The 24,864-nt window shown below is 44.9% G+C and overlaps 16 non-coding genes across 16 annotated transcripts; all 16 read right to left on the reverse strand.

Moving 5' to 3' along the window:
* Positions 1-2,099: 2,099 nt before the first annotated feature.
* On the reverse strand, positions 2,100-2,192 carry trnai-uau (transfer RNA isoleucine (anticodon UAU)). The gene is given in 2 exon segments: positions 2,100-2,135; positions 2,155-2,192. It is a non-coding gene; the product is annotated as a tRNA-Ile (tRNA).
* A 2,124-nt stretch (positions 2,193-4,316) lies between these two features.
* Positions 4,317-4,413, reverse strand: trnai-uau (transfer RNA isoleucine (anticodon UAU)). Its single transcript has 2 exons — positions 4,376-4,413; positions 4,317-4,355 (listed from the first exon to the last, which is right to left on the reverse strand). It is a non-coding gene; the product is annotated as a tRNA-Ile (tRNA).
* Positions 4,414-5,820: 1,407 nt separating this feature from the next.
* On the reverse strand, positions 5,821-5,914 carry trnai-uau (transfer RNA isoleucine (anticodon UAU)). Its single transcript has 2 exons — positions 5,877-5,914; positions 5,821-5,856 (listed from the first exon to the last, which is right to left on the reverse strand). It is a non-coding gene; the product is annotated as a tRNA-Ile (tRNA).
* A 652-nt stretch (positions 5,915-6,566) lies between these two features.
* Positions 6,567-6,660, reverse strand: trnai-uau (transfer RNA isoleucine (anticodon UAU)). Its single transcript has 2 exons — positions 6,623-6,660; positions 6,567-6,602 (listed from the first exon to the last, which is right to left on the reverse strand). It is a non-coding gene; the product is annotated as a tRNA-Ile (tRNA).
* Positions 6,661-7,315: 655 nt separating this feature from the next.
* On the reverse strand, positions 7,316-7,409 carry trnai-uau (transfer RNA isoleucine (anticodon UAU)). Its single transcript has 2 exons — positions 7,372-7,409; positions 7,316-7,351 (listed from the first exon to the last, which is right to left on the reverse strand). It is a non-coding gene; the product is annotated as a tRNA-Ile (tRNA).
* A 655-nt stretch (positions 7,410-8,064) lies between these two features.
* trnai-uau (transfer RNA isoleucine (anticodon UAU)) lies at positions 8,065-8,158 on the reverse strand. Its single transcript has 2 exons — positions 8,121-8,158; positions 8,065-8,100 (listed from the first exon to the last, which is right to left on the reverse strand). It is a non-coding gene; the product is annotated as a tRNA-Ile (tRNA).
* Positions 8,159-9,566: 1,408 nt separating this feature from the next.
* On the reverse strand, positions 9,567-9,661 carry trnai-uau (transfer RNA isoleucine (anticodon UAU)). The gene is made up of 2 exons: positions 9,624-9,661; positions 9,567-9,602 (listed from the first exon to the last, which is right to left on the reverse strand). It is a non-coding gene; the product is annotated as a tRNA-Ile (tRNA).
* A 658-nt stretch (positions 9,662-10,319) lies between these two features.
* trnai-uau (transfer RNA isoleucine (anticodon UAU)) lies at positions 10,320-10,413 on the reverse strand. Its single transcript has 2 exons — positions 10,376-10,413; positions 10,320-10,355 (listed from the first exon to the last, which is right to left on the reverse strand). It is a non-coding gene; the product is annotated as a tRNA-Ile (tRNA).
* A 656-nt stretch (positions 10,414-11,069) lies between these two features.
* Positions 11,070-11,163, reverse strand: trnai-uau (transfer RNA isoleucine (anticodon UAU)). The gene is made up of 2 exons: positions 11,126-11,163; positions 11,070-11,105 (listed from the first exon to the last, which is right to left on the reverse strand). It is a non-coding gene; the product is annotated as a tRNA-Ile (tRNA).
* A 658-nt stretch (positions 11,164-11,821) lies between these two features.
* Positions 11,822-11,916, reverse strand: trnai-uau (transfer RNA isoleucine (anticodon UAU)). Its single transcript has 2 exons — positions 11,879-11,916; positions 11,822-11,857 (listed from the first exon to the last, which is right to left on the reverse strand). It is a non-coding gene; the product is annotated as a tRNA-Ile (tRNA).
* Positions 11,917-20,065: 8,149 nt separating this feature from the next.
* Positions 20,066-20,162, reverse strand: trnai-uau (transfer RNA isoleucine (anticodon UAU)). The gene is made up of 2 exons: positions 20,125-20,162; positions 20,066-20,101 (listed from the first exon to the last, which is right to left on the reverse strand). It is a non-coding gene; the product is annotated as a tRNA-Ile (tRNA).
* Positions 20,163-20,814: 652 nt separating this feature from the next.
* trnai-uau (transfer RNA isoleucine (anticodon UAU)) lies at positions 20,815-20,912 on the reverse strand. The gene is made up of 2 exons: positions 20,875-20,912; positions 20,815-20,849 (listed from the first exon to the last, which is right to left on the reverse strand). It is a non-coding gene; the product is annotated as a tRNA-Ile (tRNA).
* A 1,396-nt stretch (positions 20,913-22,308) lies between these two features.
* trnai-uau (transfer RNA isoleucine (anticodon UAU)) lies at positions 22,309-22,402 on the reverse strand. The gene is made up of 2 exons: positions 22,365-22,402; positions 22,309-22,344 (listed from the first exon to the last, which is right to left on the reverse strand). It is a non-coding gene; the product is annotated as a tRNA-Ile (tRNA).
* Positions 22,403-23,056: 654 nt separating this feature from the next.
* On the reverse strand, positions 23,057-23,150 carry trnai-uau (transfer RNA isoleucine (anticodon UAU)). The gene is made up of 2 exons: positions 23,113-23,150; positions 23,057-23,092 (listed from the first exon to the last, which is right to left on the reverse strand). It is a non-coding gene; the product is annotated as a tRNA-Ile (tRNA).
* A 654-nt stretch (positions 23,151-23,804) lies between these two features.
* trnai-uau (transfer RNA isoleucine (anticodon UAU)) lies at positions 23,805-23,898 on the reverse strand. The gene is made up of 2 exons: positions 23,861-23,898; positions 23,805-23,840 (listed from the first exon to the last, which is right to left on the reverse strand). It is a non-coding gene; the product is annotated as a tRNA-Ile (tRNA).
* Positions 23,899-24,547: 649 nt separating this feature from the next.
* On the reverse strand, positions 24,548-24,641 carry trnai-uau (transfer RNA isoleucine (anticodon UAU)). The gene is made up of 2 exons: positions 24,604-24,641; positions 24,548-24,583 (listed from the first exon to the last, which is right to left on the reverse strand). It is a non-coding gene; the product is annotated as a tRNA-Ile (tRNA).
* Positions 24,642-24,864: the final 223 nt, after the last annotated feature.

Below are 24,864 nucleotides of genomic sequence, written 5' to 3' on the forward strand. Positions count from 1 at the left end.
TCGTACATCAGCTGATATCTCAAAGTGCTGTACAGAAACCCAGCCTAAACCCCACAACAGCAAGCAATGCAGGTGTAGAAGCACGGTGGCTAGGAAAAAAACTCCCTAGAAAGGCCAATACCTAGGAAGAAACCTAGAGAGGAACCAGGCTATGTGGGTGGCCAGTCCTCTTCTGGCTTGTGCCCGGAGTGGAGATTATAACAGAAACATGGCCAAGAGTTTCAAATGTGCTCAATACATGACCAGCATGGTCGAATAATAATAAGGCAGAACAGGTTGAAAACTGGAGCCTCAGCACAGTCAGGTGAGGGCCTTTCAGGTCAGTTGAAACTTTGGAACAGCAGCATGGCCAGGTGCGACTGAGCGGGACAAGCAAGGAGTTCATCATGTTCAGGTAGTCCTGGGGCATGGTCCCTAGGGCTCAGGTCCTCCGAGGAGAGGAAAGGAAAAGAGAAAGGAGAGAATTAGGAGAACGCCACACTGAGATCACACAGGACAACGAATAGGACAGGAGAAGTACTTCTCAGATTAACAAACTGACCCCCAGCCCCCCCCGACACATCACCATAAACTACTGCAGCATAATACCTGGAGGCTGAGACAGAGGGGTCAGGAGACACTGTGGCCCCATCCGAGGACACCCCCGACAGGGCCAAACAGGAAGGATATAACCCCACCCACTTTGCCAAAGCACAGCCCCCACACCACTAGAGGGATATCTTCAACCACCAACTTACCATCCTGAGACAAGGCTGAGTATAGCCACAAAGATCTCCGCCACGGCACAACCCAAGGGGGGGGGGCGCCAACCCAGGACAGGATGACCACAACAGTGATCAACCCCACTCAGGTGACGCACCCCCTCCAGGACGGCATGAGAGAGCCCAGCAAGCCAGTGACTCAGCCGCGCTGTAATAGGGTTAGAGGGCAGAGAATCCCCAGTGGAAAGAGGGGAACAGGCCAGCAGCAAGACAGCAAGGGCGGTTCGTGCTTCCATAGCCTTTTCCGTTCACCCTTCCCACTCCTGGGACCACGACTACACTCAATCATTATGACCCACCTGAAGAGATGAGTCTTCAGTAAAGACTTAAAGGTTGAGACCGAGTTTGCGTCTCTGACATGGGTAGGCAGACCGTTCCATAAATATGGAGCTCTATAGGAGAAAGCCCAAATAAGACAACATGCTAACAGATTGCACCACAGGATCCATCAACAACACTTTCACTGGATCTCATATTTTGAAGAAATGAGGCTGAACGATATTCGGACCAAGTCAACACTACTGTTGAGGTACCTGGCAAGCTCAGTCGGTAGAGCATAATTAGACAGGCAAAGGGTTCAAGAAAATTACATGCTCCTGGTGAGGCTCGAACTCACAACCTCGGCATTGCTTCGCGGATATGGCTGTATAAGTTACCACGCGCTAACCGATTGCGCCACAGAGCCTGATCACCTGTTACCAATATTTGCACAAACATAGATGTAGAATACTCGGTCCGAGTCAGTTCGACAATTGACCTACCTGGCTAACTCAGACGGTAGAGCATGAGACTCTTAATCTCGTATTTGTGGGTTCGAACCACAAATGGGGTGATTATTTTCTGAGGCGAAACACCAACTCACTTCGCAAACACCATCCGCTTGGACTTTCGAGCAGGCTTGCCACCTGCATTGCTGACGTGTCAGCATAGCTGGTGATAGAGAAGACGATGATTTTTATTATTCTATCTATCTCTGCCTGCACTCTGACCTGTCATCTCAATGACATACCTATTATCTATGAACGTCCTCCTAAATGGATTGAATAAATGCTAATTTTCTGGACAAGAAATAGGCAGGGATAGGCTTCTAGAAGAATACTTGCTCCTGGTGGGAGTTGAACTCATAACCTTGTCATCTAATTTCTGTATACTGCTGTATAAGTACAACATGCTAACGATTGCACCACAGGATCCATCAACAACACTTTCACTGATCTTCATATTTTGCAGAAATGGAGCTGAACGATATTCGGACCAAGTCAATACTACTGTTGAGGTACCTGGCTAGCTCAGTCGGTAGAGCATAAATAGACAGGCAAAGGGTTCAAGAAAAGTACATGCTCCTGGTGAGGCTCGAACTCACAACCTCGGCATTGCTTCGCTGATACTGCTGTATAAGTACCACGCGCTAACCGATTGCACCACAGGAGCCTGATCACTGTTTACCATATCTTGCACAAACATAGATGTACAATACTCGGTCGAGTCAGTTCGACAATTGACCTACCTGGCTAACTCAGACGGTTAGCATGAGACCTTATCTCGTATTTGTGGGTTCGAACCACAAATGGGTGATTATTTTCTGAGGCGAAGCACCAACTCACTTCGCAAACAGCCATCCGCTTGGACTTTCGAGCAGGCTTGCCACCCTGCATTGCTGACGTGTCAGGCATAGCTGGTGATAGAGAAGACGATGATTTTGTATTCTATCTCTGCCTGCACTCTGACCTGTCATCTCAATGACATACCTATTATCTATGAAACGTCCTCCTAAATGGATTGAATAAATGCTAATTTTCTGGACAAGAAATAGACAGGGATAGGCTTCTAGAAGAATACTTGCTCCTGGTGGGAGTTGAACTCATAACCTTGTCATCTAATTTCTATACTGCTGTATAACAACATGCAACTGCTAACAGATTGCACCACAGGATCCATCAACAACACTTTCACTGATCTTCATATTTGCAGAAATGGAGCTGAACGATATTCGGACCAAGTCAATACTACTGTTGAGGTACCTGGCTAGCTCAGTCGGTAGAGCATAAATAGACAGGCAAAGGGTTCAAGAAAAGCACATGCTCCTGGTGAGGCTCGAACTTCACAACCTCGGCATTGCTCGCTGGATACTGCTGTATAAGTACCACGCGCTAACCGATTGCGCCACGGAGCTGATCACCTGTTTCCATATTTTCCAAAACATAGATGTAGAATCTCTCGGTCCGAGTCAGTTTACATTGACCTACCTGGCTAACTCAGACGGTAGAGCATGAGACTCTTAATCTCGTATTTGTGGGTTCGAACCACAAATGGGTGATTATTTTTCTGAGCGAAGCACCAACTCACTTCGCAAAGCATCCTCTCGCTTGGACTTTCGAGCAGGCTGCCACCTGCATTGCTGACGTGTCAGCATAGCTGGTGATAGAGAAGACGATGATTTTGTATTCTATCTCTGCCTGCACTCTGACCTGTCATCTCAATGACCACCTATTATCTATCTATGAAACGTCCTCCTAAATGGATTGAATAAATGCTAATTTCTGGACAAGAAATAGACAGGGATAGGCTTCTAGAAAAACTTGCTCCTGGGAGTTGAACTCATAACCTTGTCATCTAATTTCTGTATATGCTGTATAAGTACAACATGCTAACAGATTGCCACCACAGGATCCATCAACAACACTTTCACTGATCTTCATATTTTGCAGAAATGGAGCTGAACGATATTCGGACCAAGTCAACACTACTGTTGAGGTACCTGGCAAGCTCAGTCGGTGAGAGCATAAATAGACAGGCAAAGGGTTCAAAAAAGCACATGCTCCTGGTGAGGCTCGAACTCACAACCTCGCATTGCTTCGCTGCATACTGCTGTATTACCACGCGCTAACCGATTGCGCCACAGGAGCCTGATCCCTGTTTACCATATTTTGCACAAACATAGATGTAGAATACTCGGTCCGAGTCAGTTCGACAATTGACCTACCTGGCTAACTCAGACGGTAGAGCATGAGACTCTTAATCTCGTATTTGTGGGTTCGAACCACAAATGGGGTGATTATTTTCTGAGGCGAAGCACCAACTCACTTCGCAAACAGCCATCCGCTTGGACTTTCGAGCAGGCTTGCCACCCTGCATTGCTGCCGTGTCAGGCATAGCTGGTGATAGAGAAGACGATGATTTTGTATTCTATCTCTGCCTGCACTCTGACCTGTCATCTCAATGACATACTATTATCTATGAAACGTCCTCCTAAATGGATTGAATAAATGCTAATTTTCTGGACAAGAATAGACAGGGATAGGCTTCTAGAAGAATACTTGCTCCTGGTGGGAGTTGAACTCATAACCTTGTCATATAATTTCTGTATACTGCTGTATAAGTACAACATGCTAACAGATTGCACCACAGGATCCATCAACAACACTTTCACTGATCTTCATATTTTGCAGAAATGGAGCTGAACGATATTCGGACCAAGTCAATACTACTGTTGAGGTACCTGGCAGCTCAGTCGGTAGAGCATAAATAGACAGGCAAAGGGTTCAAGAAAGCACATGCTCCTGGTGAGGGTCGAACTCACAACAACCTCGGCATTGCTTCGCTGTATACTGCTGTATAAGTACCACGCGCTAACCGATTGCGCCACAGGAGCCTGATCACCTGTTTCCATATTTTGCACAAACATAGATGTAGAATACTCGGTCCGAGTCAGTTCGACAATTGACCTACCTGGCTAACTCAGACGGTAGAGCATGAGACTCTTAATCTCGTATTTGTGGGTTCGAACCACAAATGGGGTGATTATTTCTGAGGCGAAGCACCACCACTACTCACTTCGCAAACAGCCATCCTCTTGGACTTTCGAGCAGGCTTGCCACCCTGCATTGCTGACGTGTCAGGCATAGCTGGTGATAGAGAAGACTATGATTTTGTATTCTATCTCTTGCCTGCACTCTGACCTGTCATCTCACATGACATACCTATTATCATGAACGTCCTCCTAAGGAATTGAATAAATGCTAAGTTTCTGCGACAAGAAATAGACAGGGATAGGCTTCTAGAAAATACTTGCTCCTGGTGGGAGTTGAACTCATAACCTTGCTCATCTAATTCTGTATACTGCTGTATAAGTACAACATGCTAACAGATTGCACCAAGGATCCATCAACACACACGTTCACTGATCTTCATATTTTGCAGGAAATGGACGCTGAACGATATTCACACCAAGTCAATACTACTGTTGAGGTACCTGGCTAGCTCAGTCGGTAGAGCATAAATAGACAGCGAAAGGGGGTTCAAGAAAAGCCACTGCTCCTTGGTGAGGCTCGAACTCACAACCTCGGAATCTGCTTCGCTGGATACTGCTGCATAAGTACCACGCGCTAACCGATCTGCACCACAGGAGCCTGATCACCTGTTTACCAATATTTTGCACAAACATAGATGTAGAATACTCGGTCCGAGGTCAGGTTCGACAATGACCTACCTGGCTAACTCAGACGATAGAGCATGAGACTCTTAATCTCGCATTTGTGGGTTCGAACCACAATGGGGTGATTATTTTCTGAGGCGATGCACCAACTCACTTCGCAAACAGCCATCCGCTTGGACTTTCGAGCAGGCTTGCCACCCTGCATTGCTGCCATGTCAGGCATAGCTGGTGATAGAGAAGACGATGATTTTGTATTCTATCTCTGCCTGCACTCTGACCTGTCATCTCAATGACATACCTAGTATCTATGAAACGTCCTCCTAAATGGATTGAATAAATGCTAATTTTCTGGTCAAGAAATAGACAGGGATAGGCTTCTAGAAGAATACTTGCTCCTGGTGGGAGTTGAACTCATAACCTTGTCATCTAATTTCTGTATACTGCTGTATAAGTACAACATGCTAACAGATGCACCATAGGATCCATCAACACACTTTCACTGATCTTCATATTTTGCAGAAATGGAGCTGAACGATATTCGACCAAGTCAATACTACTGTTGAGGTACCGATAGCTCAGTCGGTAGAGCATAAATAGACAGGCAAAGGGTTCAAGAAAAGCACATGCTCCTGGTGAGGCTCGAACTCACAACCTCGGCATTGCTTCGCTGGATGCTGCTGTATAAGTACCACGCGCTAACCGATTGCGCGACAGGAGCCTGATCACCTGTTTACCATATCTTGCCAAAACATAGATGTACAATACTCGTACGAGTCAATTTGACAATTGACCTACCTGGCTAACTTAGACGGTAGAGCATGAGACTCTTAATCTCGTATTTGTGGGTTCGAACCAGAAATGGGGTGATTATTTTCTGAGGCGAAGCACCAACTCACTTCGCAAACAGCCATCCGCTTGGACTTTCGAGCAGGCTTGCCACCCCTGCATTGCTGACGTGTCAGGCATAGCTGGTGATAGAGAAGACTATGATTTTGTATTCTATCTCTGCCTGCACTCTGACCTGTCATCTCAATGACATACCTATTATCTATGAAACGTCCTCCTAAATGAATTGAATAAATGCTAATTTCTGGACAAGAAATAGACAGGGATAGGCTTCTAGAAGAATACTTGCTCCTGGTGGGAGTTGAACTCATAACCTTGTCATCTAATTTCTGTATACTGCTGTATAAGTACAACATGCTAACAGATTGCACCATAGGATCCATCAACAACACTTTCACTGATCTTCATATTTTGCAGAAATGGAGCTGAACGATATTCGACCAAGTCAATACTACTGTTGAGGTACCTGGCTAGCTCAGTCGGTAGAGCATAAATAGACAGCGAAAGGGTTCAAGAAAAGCACATGCTCCTGGTGAGGCTCGAACTCACAACCTCGGCATTGCTTCGCTGGATACTGCTGCATAAGTACCACGCGCTAACCGATTGCGCCACAGGAGCCTGATCACCTGTTTACCAATATTTTGCACAAACATAGATGTAGAATACTCGGTCCGAGTCAGTTCGACAATTGACCTACCTGGCTAACTCAGACGATAGAGCATGAGACTCTTAATCTCGCATTTGTGGGTTCGAACCACAAATGGGGTGATTATTTTCTGAGGCGATGCACCAACTCACTTCGCAAACAGCCATCCGCTTGGACTTTCGAGCAGGCTTGCCACCCTGCATTGCTGCCATGTCAGGCATAGCTGGTGATAGAGAAGACGATGATTTTGTATTCTATCTCTGCCTGCACTCTGACCTGTCATCTCAATGACATACCTAGTATCTATGAAACGTCCTCCTAAATGGATTGAATAAATGCTAATTTTCTGGTCAAGAAATAGACAGGGATAGGCTTCTAGAAGAATACTTGCTCCTGGTGGGAGTTGAACTCATAACCTTGTCATCTAATTTCTGTATACTGCTGTATAAGTACAACATGCTAACAGATTGCACCATAGGATCCATCAACAACACTTTCACTGATCTTCATATTTTGCAGAAATGGAGCTGAACGATATTCACACCAAGTCAATACTACTGTTGAGGTACCTGGCTAGCTCAGTCGGTAGAGCATAAATAGACAGCGAAAGGGTTCAAGAAAAGCACGTGCTCTTGGTGAGGCTCGAACTCACAACCTCGGCATTGCTTCGCTGGATACTGCTGCATAAGTACCACGCGCTAACCGATTGCGCCACAGGAGCCTGATCACCTGTTTACCAATATTTTGCACAAACATAGATGTAGAATACTCGGTCCGAGTCAGTTCGACAATTGACCTACCTGGCTAACTCAGACGATAGAGCATGAGACTCTTAATCTCGCATTTGTGGGTTCGAACCACAAATGGGGTGATTATTTTCTGAGGCGATGCACCAACTCACTTCGCAAACAGCCATCCGCTTGGACTTTCGAGCAGGCTTGCCACCCTGCATTGCTGCCATGTCAGGCATAGCTGGTGATAGAGAAGACGATGATTTTGTATTCTATCTCTGCCTGCACTCTGACCTGTCATCTCAATGACATACCTAGTATCTATGAAACGTCCTCCTAAATGGATTGAATAAATGCTAATTTTCTGGTCAAGAAATAGACAGGGATAGGCTTCTAGAAGAATACTTGCTCCTGGTGGGAGTTGAACTCATAACCTTGTCATCTAATTTCTGTATACTGCTGTATAAGTACAACATGCTAACAGATTGCACCATAGGATCCATCAACAACACTTTCACTGATCTTCATATTTTGCAGAAATGGAGCTGAACGATATTCGGACCAAGTCAATACTACTGTTGAGGTACCTGGCTAGCTCAGTCGGTAGAGCATAAATAGACAGGCAAAGGGTTCAAGAAAAGCACGTGCTCCTGGTGAGGCTCGAACTCACAACCTCGGCATTGCTTCGCTGGATACTGCTGCATAAGTACCACGCGCTAACCGATTGCGCCACAGGAGCCTGATCACCTGTTACCAATATTTTGCACAAACATAGATGTAGAATACTCGGTCCGAGTCAGTTCGACAATTGACCTACCTGGCTAACTCAGACGATAGAGCATGAGACTCTTAATCTCGCATTTGTGGGTTCGAACCACAAATGGGGTGATTATTTTCTGAGGCGATGCACCAACTCACTTCGCAAACAGCCATCCGCTTGGACTTTCGAGCAGGCTTGCCACCCTGCATTGCTGCCATGTCAGGCATAGCTGGTGATAGAGAAGACGATGATTTTGTATTCTATCTCTGCCTGCACTCTGACCTGTCATCTCAATGACATACCTAGTATCTATGAAACGTCCTCCTAAATGGATTGAATAAATGCTAATTTTCTGGTCAAGAAATAGACAGGGATAGGCTTCTAGAAGAATACTTGCTCCTGGTGGGAGTTGAACTCATAACCTTGTCATCTAATTTCTGTATACTGCTGTATAAGTACAACATGCTAACAGATTGCACCATAGGATCCATCAACAACACTTTCACTGATCTTCATATTTTGCAGAAATGGAGCTGAACGATATTCGGACCAAGTCAATACTACTGTTGAGGTACCTGGCTAGCTCAGTCGGTAGAGCATAAATAGACAGGCAAAGGGTTCAAGAAAAGCACATGCTCCTGGTGAGGCTCGAACTCACAACCTCGGCATTGCTTCGCTGGATACTGCTGTATAAGTACCACGCGCTAACCAGATTGCGACCACAGGAGCCTGATCACCTGTTTACCAATATTTTGCACAAACATAGATGTAGAATACTCGGTCCGAGTCAGTTCGACAATTGACCTACCTGGCTAATTCAGACGATAGAGCATGAGACTCTTAATCTCGTATTTGTGGGTTCGAACCACAAATGGGGTGATTATTTTCTGAAGGCTAAGCACCAACTCACTTCGCAAACAGCCATCCGCTTGGACTTTCGAGCAGGCTTGCCACCCTGCATTGCTGCCGTGTCAGGCATAGCTGGTGATAGAGAAGACGATGATTTTGTATTCTATCTCTGCCTGCACTCTGACCTGTCATCTCAATGACATACCTATTATCTATGAAACGTCCTCCTAAATGGATTGAATAAATGCTAATTTTCTGGACAAGAAATAGGCAGGGATAGGCTTCTAGAAGAATACTTGCTCCTGGTGGGAGTTGAACTCATAACCTTGTCATCTAATTTCTGTATACTGCTGTATAAGTACAACATGCTAACAGATTGCACCACTAGGATCCATCAACAACACTTTCACTGATCTTCATATTTTGCAGAAATGGAGCTGAACGATATTCGGACCAAGTCAATACTACTGTTGAGGTACCTGGCTAGCTCAGTCGGTAGAGCATAAATAGACAGCGAAAGGGTTCAAGAAAAGCACAGTGCTCCTGGTGAGGCTCGAACTCACAACCTCGGCATTGCTTCGCTGGATACTGCTGCTATAAGTACCACGCGCTAACCGATTGCGCCACAGGAGCCTGATCACCTGTTTACCAATATTTTGCACAAACATAGATGTAGAATACTCGGTCCGAGTCAGTTCGACAATTGACCTACCTGGCTAACTTCAGACGATAGAGCATGAGACTCTTAATCTCGCATTTGTGGGTTCGAACCACAAATGGGGTGATTATTTTCTGAGGCGAATGCACCAACTCACTTCGCAAACAGCCATCCGCTTGGACTTTCGAGCAGGCTTGCCACCCTGCATTGCTGCCAGTGTCAGGCATAGCTGGTGATAGAGAAGACGATGATTTTGTATTCTATCTCTGCCTGCACTCTGACCTGTCATCTCAATGACATACCTAGTATCTATGAAACGTCCTCCTAAATGGATTGAATAAATGCTAATTTTCTGGTCAAGAAATAGACAGGGATAGGCTTCTAGAAGAATACTTGCTCCTGGTGGGAGTGAACTCATAACCTTGTCATCTAATTTCTGTATACTGCTGTATAAGTACAACATGCTAACAGATTGCACCATAGGATCCATCAACAACACTTTCACTGATCTTCATATTTTGCAGAAATGGAGCTGAACGATATTCGGACCAAGTCAATACTACTGTTGAGGTACCTGGCTAGCTCAGTCGGTAGAGCATAAATAGACAGGCGAAAGGGTTCAAGAAAAGCACGTGCTCCTGGTGAGGCTCGAACTCACAACCTCGGCATTGCTTCGCTGGATACTGCTGTATAAGTACCACGCGCTAACCGATTGCGCCACAGGAGCCTGATCACCTGTTTACCAATATTTTGCACAAACATAGATGTAGAATACTCGGTCCGAGTCAGTTCGACAATTGACCTACCTGGCTAACTCAGACGGTAGAGCATGAGACTCTTAATCTCGTATTGTGGGTTCGAACCACAAATGGGGGTGATTATTTTCTGAGGCGATAGCACCAACTCACTTCGCAAACAGCCATCCGCTTGGACTTTCGAGCAGGCTTGCCACCCTGCATTGCTGACGTGTCAGGCATAGCTGGTGATAGAGAAGACGATGATTTTGTATTCTATCTCTGCCTGCACTCTGACCTGTCATCTCAATGACATACCTATTATCTATGAAACGTCCTCCTAAATGGATTGAATAAATGCTAATTTTCTGGACAAGAAATAGACAGGGATAGGCTTCTAGAAGAATACTTGCTCCTGGTGGGAGTTGAACTCATAACCTTGTCATCTAATTTCTGTATACTGCTGTATAAGTACAACATGCTAACAGATTGCACCACAGGATCCATCAACAACACTTTCACTGATCTTCATATTTTGCAGAAATGGAGCTGAACGATATTCGGACCAAGTCAATACTACTGTTGAGGTACCTGGCTAGCTCAGTCGGTAGAGCATAAATAGACAGGCAAAGGGTTCAAGAAAAGCACATGCTCCTGGTGAGGCTCGAACTCACAACCTCGGCATTGCTTCGCTGGATACTGCTGCATAAGTACCACGCGCTAACCGATTGCGCCACAGGAGCCTGATCACCTGTTTACCAATATTTTGCACAAACATAGATGTAGAATACTCGGTCCGAGTCAGTTCGACAATTGACCTACCTGGCTAACTCAGACGGTAGAGCATGAGACTCTTAATCTCGTATTTGTGGGTTCGAACCACAAATGGGGTGATTATTTTCTGAGGCGATAGCACCAACTCACTTCGCAAACAGCCATCCGCTTGGACTTTCGAGCAGGCTTGCCACCCTGCATTGCTGCCAGTGTCAGGCATAGCTGGTGATAGAGAAGACGATGATTTTGTATTCTATCTCTGCCTGCACTCTGACCTGTCATCTCAATGACATACCTATTATCTATGAACGTCCTCCTAAATGGATTGAATAAATGCTAATTTTCTGGACAAGAAATAGGACAGGGATAGGCTTCTAGAAGAATACTTGCTCCTGGTGGGAGTTGAACTCATAACCTTGTCATCTAATTTCTGTATACTGCTGTATAAGTACAACATGCTAACAGATTGCACCATAGGATCCATCAACAACACTTTCACTGATCTTCATATTTTGCAGAAATGGAGCTGAACGATATTCGGACCAAGTCAATACTACTGTTGAGGTACCTGGCTAGCTCAGTCGGTAGAGCATAAATAGACAGGCGAAAGGGTTCAAGAAAAGCACGTGCTCCTGGTGAGGCTCGAACTCACAACCTCGGCATTGCTTCGCTGGATACCTGCTGCATAAGTACCACGCGCTAACCGATTGCGCCACAGGAGCCTGATCACCTGTTTACCAATATTTGCACAAACATAGATGTAGAATACTCGGTCCGAGTCAGTTCGACAATTGACCTACCTGGCTAACTCAGACGATAGAGCATGAGACTCTTAATCTCGCATTTGTGGGTTCGAACCACAATGGGGTGATTATTTTCTGAGGCGATGCACCAACTCACTTCGCAAACAGCCATCCGCTTGGACTTTCGAGCAGGCTTGCCACCCTGCATTGCTGCCATGTCAGGCATAGCTGGTGATAGAGAAGACGATGATTTTGTATTCTATCTCTGCCTGCACTCTGACCTGTCATCTCAATGACATACCTATTATCTATGAACGTTCCTCCTAAATGGATTGAATAAATGCTAATTTTCTGGTCAAGAAATAGACAGGGATAGGCTTCTAGAAGAATACTTGCTCCTGGTGGGAGTTGAACTCATAACCTTGTCATCTAATTTCTGTATACTGCTGTATAAGTACAACATGCTAACAGATTGCACCATAGGATCCATCAACAACACTTTCACTGATCTTCATATTTTGCAGAAATGGAGCTGAACGATATTCGGACCAAGTCAATACTACTGTTGAGGTACCTGGCTAGCTCAGTCGGTAGAGCATAAATAGACAGGCAAAGGGTTCAAGAAAAGCACATGCTCCTGGTGAGGCTCGAACTCACAACCTCGGCATTGCTTCCTGGATACTGCTGTATAAGTACCACGCACTACCAATTGCACCACAGGAGCCTGATCACCTGTTTACCAATATTTGCACAAACATAGATGTAGAATACTCGGTCCGAGTCAGTTCGACAATTGACCTACCTGGCTAATTCAGACGTAGAAGCATGAGACTCTTAATCTCGTATTTGTGGGTTCGAACCACAAATGGGGTGATATTTTCTGAGGCGAAGCACCAACTCACTTCGCAAACAGCCATCCGCTTGGACTTTCGAGCAGGCTTGCCACCCTGCATTGCTGACGTGTCAGGCATAGCTGGTGATAGAGAAGACTATGATTTTGTATTCTATCTCTGCCTGCACTCTGACCTGTCATCTCAATGACATACCTATTATCTATGAAACGTCCTCCTAAATGGATTGAATAATGCTAATTGTCTGGACAAGAAATAGGCAGGGATAGGCTTCTAGAAGAAGACTTGCTCCTGGTGGGAGTTGAACTCATAACCTTGTCATCTAATTTCTGTATACTGCTATATAAGTACAACATGCTAACAGATTACACCATAGGATCCATCAACAACACTTTCAATGATCTTCATATTTTGCAGAAATGGAGCTGAACGCTATTCGGACCAAGTCAATACTACTGTTGAGGTACCTGGCTAGCTCAGTCGGTAGAGCATAAATAGACAGGCAAAGGGTTCAAGAAAAGTACATGCTCCTGGTGAGGGTCGAACTCACAACCTTGGCATTGCTTCGCTGCATACTGCTGTATAATTACCACGCGCTAACCGATTGCACCACAGGAGCTGATCACCTGTTTACCAATATTTTGCACAAACATAGATGTAGAATACTCGGTCCGAGTCAGTTCGACAATTGACCTACATGGCTAATCAGACGGTAGAGCATGAGACTCTTAATCTCGTATTTGTGGGTTCGAACCACAAATGGGGTGATTATTTTCTGAGCCTAAGCACCAACTCACTTCGCAAACAGCCATCCGCTTGGACTTTCGAGCAGGCTGCCACCATGCATTGCTGCCGTGTCAGGCATAGCTGGTGATAGAGAAGACGATGATTTTGTATTCTATCTCTGCCTGCACTCTGACCTGTCATCTCAATGACATACCTATATCTATGAAACGTCCTCCTAAATGGATTGATAAATGCTAATTTTCTGGACAAGAAATAGGCAGGGATAGGCTTCTAGAACGAATACTTGCTCCTGGTGGGAGCTTGAACTCATAACCTGTCATCTAATTTCTGTATACTGCTGTATAAGTACACATGCTAACAGATTGCACCACAGGATCCATCAACCAACACTTTCACTGATCTTCATATTTTGCAGAAATGGAGCTGAACGATATTCGGACCAAGTCAATACTACTGTTGAGGTACCCTGGCTAGCTCAGTAGGGTAGAGCATAAATAGACAGGCAAAGGGTTCAAGAAAAGCACAGTCTCCTGGTGAGGCTCGAACTCACAACCTCGGCATTGCTTCGCTGGATACTGCTGCTATAAGTACCAAGCGCTAACCGATTGCGCCAAAGGAGCCTGATCACCTGTTTACCAATATTTGCACAAACATAGATGTAGAATACTCGGTCCGAGTCAGTTCGACAATTGACCTACCTGGCTAACTCAGACGATAGAGCATGAGACTCTTAATCTCGTATTGTGGGTTAGAACCACAAATGGGGGTGATTATTTTCTGAGGCTAGCACCAACTCACTTCGCAAACAGCCATCCGCTTGGACTTTCGAGCAGGCTTGCCACCCTGCATTGCTGCCGTGTCAGGCATAGCTGGTGATAGAGAAGACGATGATTTTGTATTCTATCTCTGCCTGCACTCTGACCTGTCATCTCAATGACATACCTATTATCTATGAAACGTCCTCCTAAATGGATTGAATAAATGCTAATTTTCTGGTCAAGAAATAGACAGGGATAGGCTTCTAGAAGAATACTTGCTCCTGGTGGGAGTTGAACTCATAACCTTGTCATCTAATTTCTGTATACTGCCTGTATAGTACACATGCTAACAGATTGCACCATAGGATCCATCAACAACACTTTCACTGATCTTCATATTTTGCAGAAATGGAGCTGAACGATATATCGGACCAATGTCAATACTACTGTTGAGGTACCTGGCTAGCTCAGTCGGTAGAGCATAAATAGAACAGCGAAAGGGTTCAAGAAAAGCACGTGCTCCTGGTGAGGCTCGAACTCACAACCTCGGCATTGCTTCCGCTGGATACTGCTGTATAAGTACCACGCCTAACCGATTGCGCCACAGGAGCCTGATCACCTGTTTACCAATATTTGCCAAAACATAGATGTAGAATACTCGGTCCGAGGTCAAGTTCGACAATTGACCTACCTGGCTAACTCAGAGCGGTAGAGCATGAGACTCTTAATCTCGTATTTGTGGGTTCGAACCACAAATGGGTGATTATTTCTGAGGCGAAGCACCACTCACTTCGCAAACAGCCATCCGCTTGGACTTTCGAGCAGGCTTGCCACCCTGCATTGCTGACGTGTCAGGCATAGCTGGTGATACAGAGAAGACGATGATTTTGTATTCTATCTCTGCCTGCACTCTGACTGTCATCTCAATGACATACATATTATCTTGAAACGTCCTCCTAAATGATGAATAAATGCAAATTTTCTGGACAAGAAATAGACAGGGATAGGCTTCTAGAAGAAATACTTGCTCCTGGTGGGAGTTGAACTCCATAACCTTGTCATCTAATTTCTGTATACTGCTGTATAAGTACAACATGCTAACAGATTGCACCACAGGATCCATCAACAACACTTTCACATGATCTTCATATTTTGCAGAAATGGAGCTGAACGATATTCGGAACCAAGTCACCTACTGTTGAGGTACCTGGCAAGCTCAGTCGGTAGACCAGGCATAATAGACAGTTAAAGGGTTCAAGAAAGTACATGCTCCTGGTGAGGTCGAACTCACAACCTCGGCATTGCTTCGCTGCATACTGCTGTATAAGTACCACGCGCTAACCGATTGCGCCACAGGTAGCATGATCAACTGTTTACCATATCTTTGCACAAACAATAGATGTACAATACTCGGTACGAGTCAGTTCAACAATTGACCTACATGGCTAACTCAGACGGTAGAGCATGAGACTCTTAATCTCGATTGTGGGTTCGAAACCACAAATGGGGTGATTATTTTCTGAGGCCTAAGCACCAACTCACTTCGCAAACAGCCATCCGCTTGGACTTTCGAGCAGCTTGCCACCTGCATTGCTGCCGTGTCAGGCATAGCTGGTGAAGAGAAGACTATGATTTGTTATTCTATCTCTGCCTGCACTCTGACCTGTCCTCTCAATGACATACCTATTATCTATGAAACGCTCTCGAAATGGATTGATAAATGCTAATTTTCTGGACAAGAATAGACAGGGATAGGCTTCTAGAAGAATACTTGCTCCTGGTGGGAGTTGAACTCATAACCTTGTCATCTTAATTTCTGTATACTGCTGTATAAGTACAACATGCTAACAGATTGCACCACAGGATCCATCAACAACACTTTCACTGATCTTCATATTTTGCAGAAATGGAGCTGAACGATATTCGGACCAAGTCAATCACTACTGTTGAGGTACCTGGCTAGCTCAGTCGGTTAGAGCATAAATAGACAGGGCAAAGGTTCAAGAAAGACACATGCTCCTGGTGAGGCTCGAACTCACAACCTCGGCATTGCTTCGCTGGATACTGCTGTATAAGTACCACAGCGCTAACCGATTGCCGCCACAGGAGCCTGATCAACTGTTTACCATATCTTGCAAAAACATAGATGTACAATACTCAGTCCGAGTCAGATTCGACAATTGACCTACCTGGCTAACTCAGACGGATAGAGCATGAGACTCTTAATCTCGCTATTTGTGGGTTTCGAACCAGAATGGGGGTGATTATTTTCTGAGGCGACTGCAACCAACTCACTTCGCAAACAGCCATCCGCTTGGACTTTCGAGCAGGCTTGCCACCCTGCATTGCTGACGTGTCAGGCATAGCTGGTGATAGAGAAGACGATGATTTTGTATTCTATCTCTGCCTGCACTCTGACCTGTCATCTCAATGACATACCTATTATCTATGAAAGTCCTCCTAAATGGATTGAAATAAATGCTAATTTTCTGGACAAGAAATAGACAGGGATAGGCTTCTAGAAGAATACTTGCTCCTGGTGGGAGCTTGAACTCATAACCTTGTCATCTAATTTCTGTATACTGCTGTATAAGTACAACATGCTAACAGATTGCACCACAGGATCCATCAACAACACTTTCACTGATCTTCATTTTTTGCAGAAATGGATGCTGAACGATATTCGGACCAAGTCAACACTACTGTTGAGGTACCTGCAAGCTCAGTCGGTAGAGCATAAATAGACAGGCAAAAGGGTTCAAGAAAAGCACATGCTCCTGGTGAGGGTCGAAACTCACAACCTCGGCATTGCTTCGCTGATACTGCTGTATAAGTACCACGCGCTAACCGATTGCGCACAGGAGCCTGATCAACCTGTTTACCATATATTGCAACAAACATAGATGTACAATACTCCGGTCGAGTCAGTTCGACAATGACCTACCTGGCTAACTCAGACGATAGAGCATGAGACTCTTAATCTCGCCTTTGTGGGTTCGAACCACAAATGGGGTGATTATTTTCTGAGTGCGATGCCACCACTCACTTCGCAAACAGCCATCCGCTTGGACTTTCGAGCAGGCTTGCACCTGCATTGCTGCCATGTCAGGCATAGCTGGTGATAGAAGAAGACGATGATTTTGTATTCTATCTCTGCCTGCCTCTGACCTGCATCTCAATGACATACCTATTATCTATGAAACGTCCTCTAAATGATTGAATAAATGCTAATTTTCTGGACAAGGAAATAGACAGGGATAGGCTTCTAGAAGAATACTGCTCCTGGTGGGAGTTGAACTCATAACCTTGTCATCTAATTTCCTGTATACTGCTGTATAAGTACAACATGCTAACAGATTGCACCACAGGATCCATCAACAACACTTTCACTGATCTTCATATTTTGCAGAAATGGAGCTGAACGATATTCGGACAAGTAACATATGTTGAGGTACCTGGCAAGCTCAGTCGGTAGAAGGCACTAAATAGACAGGCAAAGGGTTCAAGAAAAGTACATGCTCCTGGTGAGGGTCGAACTCACAACCTCGGCATTGCCTTCGCTGCATACTGCTGTTATAAGTACCAACGACGCTAACCGATTGCGCAACAGGAGCCTGATCACACTTTTACATATCTTGCAAAAACAAGATGTAAATACTCGGTCGAGTCAGTTCGACAATTGACCTACCTGGCTAACTCAGACGGTAGAGCATGAGACCTCTTAATCTCGTATTTGTGGGTTCTGAACCACCAAAAATGGGGGTGATTATTTTCTGAGGCGAAGCACAACTCACTTCGCAAACAGCATCCGCTTTGGACTTTCGAGCAGGCTTGCCACACCTGCATTGCTGACGTGTCAGGCATAGCTGGTGATAGAGAAGACGATGATTTTGTATTCTATCTCTGCCTGCACTCTGACCTGTCATTCAATGACATACCTAATTATTCTATGAAAACGTCTCCTAAATGGATTGAATAAATGCAAATTTTCTGGACAAGAATAGACAGGGATAGGCTTCTAGAAGAATACTTGCTCCTGGTGGGAGTTGAACTCATAACCTTGTCATCTAATTTCTGTATACTGCTGTATAAGTAAACATGCTAACAGATTGCACAATAGGATACATCAACAACACTTTCACTGATCTTCATATTTTGCAGAAATGGAGCTGAACGATATATTCGGACCAAGTCAATACCTAGGTTGAAGGTACCTGGCATAGCTCGTCGGTAGAGCATAAATAGACAGGGAAAAGGTTTCAAGAAAAGCACGTGCTCCCTGGTGAGGCTCGAACTCACAACCCTCGGCATTGCTTCGCTGGATACTGCTGTATAAGTACACGCGCTAACCGATTGCGCCCACAGGAGCCTGATCAACTGTTACCATATCTTGCACAAAACATAGATGTACAATAATCGTCCGAGTCAGTTCGACAATTCTGACCTACCTGGCTAACTCAGACGATAGAGCATGAGATCTAATCTTCGCATTTGTGGTTCCGAACCACAAATGGGGTGATTATTTTCTGAGGCGATGCACCAACTCACTCGCAAACAGCCATCCGCTTGGACTTTCGAGCAGGGCTTGCCACCCCTGCATTGCTGCAGTGTCAGGCATAGCTGGTGATAGAGAAGACGATGATTTTGTATTCTATCTCTGCCTGCACTCTGACTGTCATCTCAATGACATGCCTATTATTCTATGAAACGTCCCTCCTAATGATTGAATAAATGCCTAATTTCTGGACAAGAATAGAAGGGATAGGCTTCTAGAAGAATACTTGCTCCTGGTGGGGAGTTGGAACTCATAACCTTGTCATCTAATTTCTGTATACTGCTGTATAGTACAACATGCTAACAGATTGCACCACAGGATCCATCAACAACACTTTCACTGATCTTCAATTTTTTGCAGAAATGGAGCTGAACGATATTCGGACCAAGTTCAACACTACTGTTGAGGGTACATGGCTAGCTCAGTCGGTAGAGCATAAATAGACAGGCAAAGGTTCAAGAAAAGTACCTGCTCCTGGTGAGGGCTCGAACTCCAACCTCGGCATTGCTTCGCTGCATACTGCTGTATAAGTACCACGCGCTAACCGATTGCGCCACAGGAGCCTGATCACCTGTTTACCATATCTTGCAAAAACATAGATGTACAATACTCGTCCGAGTCAGTTCGACAATTGACCTACCTGGCTAACTCAGACGGTAGAGCATGAGGACTCTTAATCTCGTATTTGTGGGTTCGAACCACAAATGGGGGTGATATTTTCTGAGCTGAAGCACCAACTCACTTCGCAAACAGCCATCCGCTTGGACTTTCGAGCAGGCTTGCCACCCTGCATTGCTGACGTGTCAGGCATAGCTGGTGATAGAGAAGACGATGATTTTGTATTCTATCTCTGCCTGCACTCTGACCTGTCATCTCAATGACATACCTATTATCTATGAAACGTCCTCCTAAATGGATTGAATAAATGCTAATTTTCTGGACAAGAAATAGACAGGGATAGGCTTCTAGAAGAATACTTGCTCCTGGTGGGAGTTGAACTCATAACCTTGTCATCTAATTTCTGTATACTGCTGTATAAGTACAACATGCTAACAGATTGCACCACAGGATCCATCAACAACACTTTCACTGATCTTCATATTTTGCAGAAATGGAGCTGAACGATATTCGGACCAAGTCAATACTACTGTTGAGGTACCTGGCAAGCTCAGTCGGTAGAGCATAAATAGACAGGCAAAGGTTTCAAGAAAAGTACATGCTCCTGGTGAGGCTCGAACTCACAACCTCGGCATTGCTTCGCTGCATACTACTGCTGTATAAGTACCACGCGCTAACCGATTGCGCCACAGGAGCCTGATCACCTGTTTACCATATCTTGCAAAACATAGATGTACAATACTCGGTCCGAGTCAGTTCGACAATTGACCTACCTGGCTAACTCAGACGGTAGAGCATGAGACTCTTAATCTCGTATTTGTGGGTTCGAACCACAAATGGGGTGATTATTTTCTGAGGCGAAGCACCAACTCACTTCGCAAACAGCCATCCGCTTGGACTTTCGAGCAGGCTTGCCACCCTGCATTGCTGACGTGTCAGGCATAGCTGGTGATAGAGAAGACGATGATTTTGTATTCTATCTCTGCCTGCACTCTGACCTGTCATCTCAATGACATACCTATTATCTATGAAACGTCCTCCTAAATGGATTGAATAAATGCAAATTTTCTGGACAAGAATTAGACAGGGATAGGCTTCTAGAAGAAGACTTGCTCCTGGTGGGAGTTGAACTCATAACCTTGTCATCTAATTTCTGTATACTGCTGTATAAGTACAACATGCTAACAGATTGCACCACAGGATCCATCAACAACACTTTCACTGATCTTCATTTTTTGCAGAAATGGAGCTGAACGATATTCGGACCAAGTCAACACTACTGTTGAGGTACCTGGCAAGCTCAGTCGGTAGAGCATAAATAGACAGGCAAAGGTTCAAGAAAAGTACATGCTCCTGGTGAGCTCGAACTCACAACCTCGGCATTGCTTCGCTTCGCTGCATACTGCTGTATAAGTACCACGCGCTAACCGATTGCGCCACAGGAGCCTGATCACCTGTTTACCATATCTTGCAAAAACATAGATGTACAATACTCGGTCCGAGTCAGTTCGACAATTGACCTACCTGGCTAACTCAGACGGTAGAGCATGAGACTCTTAATCTCGTATTTGTGGGTTCGAACCACAAATGGGGTGATTATTTTCTGAGGCGAAGCACCAACTCACTTCGCAAACAGCCATCCGCTTGGACTTTCGAGCAGGCTTGCCACCCTGCATTGCTGACGTGTCAGGCATAGCTGGTGATAGAGAAGACGATGATTTTGTATTCTATCTCTGCCTGCACTCTGACCTGTCATCTCAATGACATACCTATTATCTATGAAACGTCCTCCTAAATGGATTGAATAAATGCTAATTTTCTGGACAAGAATAGACAGGGATAGGCTTCTAGAAGAATACTTGCTCCTGGTGGGAGTTGAACTCATAACCTTGTCATCTAATTTCTGTATACTGCTGTATAAGTACAACATGCTAACAGATTGCACCACAGGATCCCATCACAACACTTTCACTGATCTTCATATTTTTGCAGAAATGGAGTCTGACGATATTCGGACCAAGTCAAACTACTGTTGGGTACCTGCCAGCTCAGTCGGTAGAGCATAATAGACAGGCAAAGGGTTCAAGGAAAAGCACATGCTCCTGGTGAGGGTCAACTCACAACCCTCGGCATTGCTTCGCTGATACTGCTGTATAAGTACCACGCGCTAACCGATTGCGCCACAGGAGCCTGATCACTGTTTACTATATCTTGCAAAAACATAGATGTACAATACTCGGTCCGAGTCAGTTCGACAATTGACCTACCTGGCTAACTCAGACGGTAGAGCATGAGACTCTTAATCTCGTATTTGTGGGTTCGAACCACAAAGGGGTGATTATTTTCTGAGGCGAAGCACCAACTCACTTCGCAAACAGCCATCCGCTTGGAATTTCGAGCAGGCTTGCCACCCTGCATTGCTGACGTGTAAGGCAGAGCTGGTGATAGAGAAGACGATGATTTTGTATTCTATCTCTGCCTGCACTCTGACCTGTCATATCAATGACATACCTATTATCTATGAAACGTCCTCCTAAATGGATTGAATAAATGCTAATTTTCTGGACAAGAAATAGGCAGGGATAGGCTTCTAGAACAATACTTGCTCCTGGTGGGAGTTGAACTCATAACCTTGTCATCTAATTTCTGTATACTGCTGTATAAGTACAACATGCTAACAGATTGCACCACAGGATCCATCAACAACACTTTCACTGATCTTCATTTTTTGCAGAAATGGAGCTGAACGATATTCGGACCAAGTCAACACTACTGTTGAGGTACCTGGCAAGCTCAGTCGGTAGAGCATAAATAGACAGTTAAAGGGTTCAAGAAAAGTACATGCTCCTGGTGAGGGTCGAACTCACAACCTCGGCATTGCTTCGCTGCATACTGCTGTATAAGTACCACGCGCTAACCGATTGCGCCACAGGAGCCTGATCACCTGTTTACCATATCTTGCAAAAACATAGATGTACAATACTCGGTCCGAGTCAGTTCGACAATTGACCTACCTGGCTAACTCAGACGGTAGAGCATGAGACTCTTAATCTCGTATTTGTGGGTTCGAACCACAAATGGGGTGATTATTTTCTGAGGCGAAGCACCAACTCACTTCGCAAACAGCCATCCGCTTGGACTTTCGAGCAGGCTTGCCACCCTGCATTGCTGACGTGTCAGGCATAGCTGGTGATAGAGAAGACGATGATTTTGTATTCTATCTCTGCCTGCACTCTGACCTGTCATCTCAATGACATACCTATTATCTATGAAACGTCCTCCTAAATGGATTGAATAAATGCTAATTTTCTGGACAAGAAATAGACAGGGATAGGCTTCTAGAAGAATACTTGCTCCTGGTGGGAGTTGAACTCATAACCTTGTCATCTAATTTCTGTATACTGCTGTATAAGTACAACATGCTAACAGATTGCACCACAGGATCCATCAACAACACTTTCACTGATCTTCATATTTTGCAGAAATGGAGCTGAACGATATTCGGACCAAGTCAACACTACTGTTGAGGTACCTGGCAAGCTCAGTCGGTAGAGCATAAATAGACAGGCAAAGGGTTCAAGAAAAGTACATGCTCCTGGTGAGGCTCGAACTCACAACCTCGGCATTGCTTCGCTGCATACTGCTGTATAAGTACCACGCGCTAACCGATTGCGCCACAGGAGCCTGATCACCTGTTTTACCATATCTTGCAAAAACATAGATGTACAATACTCGGTCCGAGTCAGTTCGACAATTGACCTACCTGGCTAACTCAGACGGTAGAGCATGAGACTCTTAATCTCGTATTTGTGGGTTCGAACCACAAATGGGGTGATTATTTTCTGAGGCGAAGCACCAACTCACTTCGCAAACAGCCATCCGCTTGGACTTTCGAGCAGGCTTGCCACCCTGCATTGCTGACGTGTCAGGCATAGCTGGTGATAGAGAAGACGATGATTTTGTATTCTATCTCTGCCTGCACTCTGACCTGTCATCTCAATGACATACCTATTATCTATGAAACGTCCTCCTAAATGGATTGAATAAATGCTAATTTTCTGGACAAGAAATAGACAGGGATAGGCTTCTAGAAGAATACTTGCTCCTGGTGGAGTTGAACTCATAACCTTGTCATCTAATTTCTGTATACTGCTGTATAAGTACAACATGCTAACAGATTGCACCACAGGATCCATCAACAACACTTTCACTGATCTTCATATTTTGCAGAAATGGAGCTGAACGATATTCGGACCAAGTCAACACTACTGTTGAGGTACCTGGCAAGCTCAGTCGGTAGAGCATAAATAGACAGTGAATGGGTTCAAGTAAAGAACATGCTCCTGGTGAGGCTCGAACTCACAACCTCGGCATTGCTTCGCTGCATACTGCTGTATAAGTACCACGCGCTAACCGATTGCGCCACAGGAGCTGATCACCTGTTTACCATATTTGCAAAAACATAGATGTACAATACTCGGTCCGAGTCAGTTCGACAATTGACCTACCTGGCTAACTCAGACGGTAGAGCATGAGACTCTTAATCTCGTATTTGTGGGTTCGAACCACAAATGGGGTGATTATTTTCTGAGGCGAAGCACCAACTCACTTCGCAACAGCCATCCGCTTGGACTTTCGAGCAGGCTTGCCACCCTGCATTGCTGCCGTGTCAGGCATAGCTGGTGATAGAGAAGACGATGATTTTGTATTCTATCTCTGCCTGCACTCTGACCTGTCATCTCAATGACATACCTATTATCTATGAAACGTCCTCCTAAATGGATTGAATAAATGCTAATTTTCTGGACAAGAAATTACAGGGATAGGCTTCTAGAAGAAACTTGCTCCTGGTGGGAGTTGAACTCATAACCTTGTCATCTAATTTCTGTATACTGCTATATAAGTACAACATGCTAACAGATTGCACCACAGGATCCATCAACAACACTTTCACTGATCTTCATATTTTGCAGAAATGGAGCTGAACGATATTCGGACCAAGTCAACACTACTGTTGAGGTACCTGGCAAGCTCAGTCGGTAGAGCATAAATAGACAGGCAAAGGGTTCAAGAAAAGTACATGCTCCTGGTGAGGCTCGAACTCACAACCTCGGCATTGCTTCGCTGCATACTGCTGTATAAGTACCACGCGCTAACCGATTGCGCCACAGGAGCTGATCAACTGTTTACCATATCTTGCAAAAACATAGATGTACAATACTCGGTCCGAGTCAGTTCGACAATTGACCTACCTGGCTAACTCAGACGGTAGAGCATGAGACTCTTAATCTCGTATTTGTGGGTTCGAACCACAAATGGGGTGATTATTTTCTGAGGCGAAGCACCAACTCACTTCGCAAACAGCCATCTGCTTGGACTTTCGAGCAGGCTAGCCACC

This window comes from Oncorhynchus kisutch, unplaced genomic scaffold (assembly GCF_002021735.2).
Source record: "Oncorhynchus kisutch isolate 150728-3 unplaced genomic scaffold, Okis_V2 scaffold2744, whole genome shotgun sequence".
In the NCBI taxonomy this organism is placed as follows: Eukaryota; Metazoa; Chordata; class Actinopteri; order Salmoniformes; family Salmonidae; genus Oncorhynchus; species Oncorhynchus kisutch.